The sequence below is a fragment of the Lissotriton vulgaris genome, chromosome 3_1 (assembly GCF_964263255.1).
Source record: "Lissotriton vulgaris chromosome 3_1, aLisVul1.2, whole genome shotgun sequence".
In the NCBI taxonomy this organism is placed as follows: Eukaryota; Metazoa; Chordata; class Amphibia; order Caudata; family Salamandridae; genus Lissotriton; species Lissotriton vulgaris.
In genome coordinates, this window is record NC_141689.1 from 1,593,432,116 (window position 1) to 1,593,435,081 (window position 2,966).

Sequence of the window (2,966 nt, forward strand, 5' to 3'; positions counted from 1 at the left end):
CCTTTCTTTGCGCCGCAACCGGTTTCCGGGTCGACTGGGAAGGCTTCGGGTGGCAGTTCCCCTGGCTGCAGCTTTGCTGTGCCTATGGGGGCGAGTGGGATTTGACCGCCTCTGCACCCTCCCCCAGGCACCCATTCCCGGCCGCCCCTCGGGGAGCGCCGGGGTAGGGAAGGGGGGACAGGGCCCCCTGCTCTCAGTGTGACTGTCAACTGGGGCGGACTGTTCTCAGTGCGCCCCGACTGTGATGTGCCACCAGGCGGGGAGGCCCATGCCGTGCACCAGGGGTCTGCAGCGATATCCTACCTGGCCTATCTTAAAACACAGACCAAGGAGTCTAACAAGTGCACAAGTCCGAGGGCCGAGCAAAAACCTGTGGTGCAATGAAGGTGAGGGCCAGCGTGCGCCGGCTGAGAGGGGTTCCCGCCGCGCTTCCAGCGGCGGGCGCACCATCAGCCCGTCTCGCCTGCTCCGGAGGTGGAGCATGTGCAAGCGTGATAGGACCCAAGAGATGGTAAACTATGCCTGAGCAGGGCGAAGCCAGAGGAAGCTCTGGTGGAGGTCTGTAGCAGTCCTGACGTGCAAATCGGTCGTCTAACCTGGGTATAGGGATGAAATACTACTCGAACCGTCTAGTAGCTGGTTCCCTCCAAAGTTTCCCTCAAGATAGCTGGTGCTCGGAGCCCCCAGTTTTATCTGGTTAAGTGAATGATTAGAGGTCTTGGGGCCAAAGCCATCTCAACCTATTCCCAAACTTTAAATGGGAAAGAAGCCCGGCTCATTGGTGTGGAGTTGGGCATGTAATGCAAGTGCCTAGTGGGCCACATTTGGTAAGCGGAACTGGTGCTGCGGGATGAACCGATCGCCGGGTTAAGGCGCCCGATGCCAACGCTCATCAGACCCCAGAAAAGGTATTGGTGGATATAAACAGCAGGACGGTGGCCATGGAAGTTGGAATCCGCTAAGGGGTGTGTAAAAACTCACCAGCCGAATCAACTAGCCCTGAAAAGGGATGTCGCTGTAGTGTCAGGCCCATACCCGGCCGGCACTGAGAGCTGCCGGGGCTAAGCTGTGATGAGTAGGAGGGCCGCTGCGGTGTGTTTGGAAGCCTAGGGTGAGGACCCGGGTGGAGTCGTCACAGGTGCAGATCTTGGTGGTAGTAGCAAATATTCAACCGAGAACTTTGAAGGCCGAAGTGGAGAAGGGTTCCATGTGAACAGCAGCTGAACATGGGTCAGTCGGTCCTAAGAGATGGGCGAGCTCTGTACGGAAGGAACAGGCGATTGCCTCTGTTACCCTCAGCCAATCAAAAGGGAGTCGTGTTCAGATACCCCACCCCTGGAGCGGCAGAGACAGGCGCCCTCGCTGCGTCCAGTGCGGTAATGCAAACAATCCCAGAGAAGCCGGCAGGAGCTCCCGGGAGAGTTCTCTTCTCTTTGTGAAGGGCAGGGCACCCTGGAATGGGTTCTCCCTGAGAGAGGAGCCCAAGCCTTGGAAAGCATTGCGGTTTCCGGGGCGTCCGGTGAGCTCTCGCTGGTCCTTGAAAATCCAGGGGAGAAGGTGTAAATCCCGTTCCAGGATCTATCCATGTCTGCAGCAGGTCTCCAAGGTGAACAGCCTCTGGCATGTTGGAACAATGTTGGTAAGGGAAGTCGGCAAGTCAGGTCTGTAACTTTGGGATAAGGATTGGCTCTAAGGGCTGGGTCGATCGGACTGGGGCATGAAGCGGGGCTTTGTCTGCGCCGCAGGCTGGAGAGGCACCTCCTTCTGTGGTGGCGGCAACTCTGGATGCCAGCCGGGCCCATCCTGTGGATCACCCCAGCTGCGGTGCTCGCCTCTCCCCGTGCCCGCTCCCTGGAGGTGCCGGGTTAGCGTTCTTCCTCGGCCGGTGTCTAGCAGCTGACTTAGAACTGCTGCGGACCAGGGGAAGCTGACTGTTTAATTAAAACAAAGCATTGTGAAGGCCCCAGGTGGCTGTTGACGCAGTGTGATTTCTGCCCAGTTCTCTGAATGTCAAAGTGAAGAATTTCAATGAAGCGCAGGTAAATGGCGGAAGTAACTATGACTCTCTTAACCTATTCTCAGTTGTATTGGCGTTTACCTCCCAGTGGTCCCGCCGGTAACTACCTCTGTAGTGCTTGGGGGGGGCGTGGCTAGCCGAGCAGCGAGATGGCCGCTCTGTGAGTGAGCTCCGCCGGCTACGATAATTAATCCTGTGTTTATCCTGCTCCTGGTGCCTGCGGACCCCAGATACCCCGAGGGTCGACGTCGAACACCCAGGAGCTCCTTCGGCTTCAGTTTGGGGCGCATAGCTGACAATCCTGAGGAGCGGCGGCCATCCGGACCTTTGCCGACCTGCGCGCCCGCTCTGCTCCTCGCCGGAAGTGCCGGACTCTGGGCATTGCGGAGCACCGCAGACCGCGGCTTCGGGGGCCTCCGGGGACCCGGCGTACTGCAACGTGGGACATCGCCTGCAAAGGGGCTGCCGCCGTATCTGATACCGGTGAGTCCCGGCTGTGCCTGAGAAGAGGTCTGGCTGCTGTGGTACTGTGAATTACGGAGGAAGGCCAACGCTCCTACCCTAGCTGAGAATCCAGCCGGGGCGCCGCACAAAGCTCAGCCATACACCCGGAGCAGCGGTGGGCTGTAGGAGACCCCCGGAGCTCGGCTGCGAGGTGGTGTCTGCAATTGTACCAATACCACGCAGATTGGGAACGGGGCAGAGCGGAGCTGTGGCGAGGCGGGGACCGATCGGAAATCTACCCGCTGCGCCTTTATACCGCGACACATCGGCTGCTGTCCGTGGCTGAGTACAGAGCGCCATTTGCACATTCATGTACCTGGCTGACTAGATCCCCGGGGTCTCAATCAAGCCTCCGATACTAGTGACTTATTGGACAACACGAGGTCTTGCTGCTGGGATTCCGGCGTCCGCCATTTTGTGACTTGGTGCTGCCCCGGTTTGGGCG

General features: G+C 58.9%; 1 pseudogene; it reads left to right on the forward strand.

Annotated features, from left to right (window-relative positions):
- LOC147728229 (28S ribosomal RNA) overlaps positions 1-1,623 on the forward strand; it is a 2,101-nt pseudogene extending 478 nt beyond the window's left edge.
- The last annotated feature ends 1,343 nt before the right edge of the window (positions 1,624-2,966 follow it).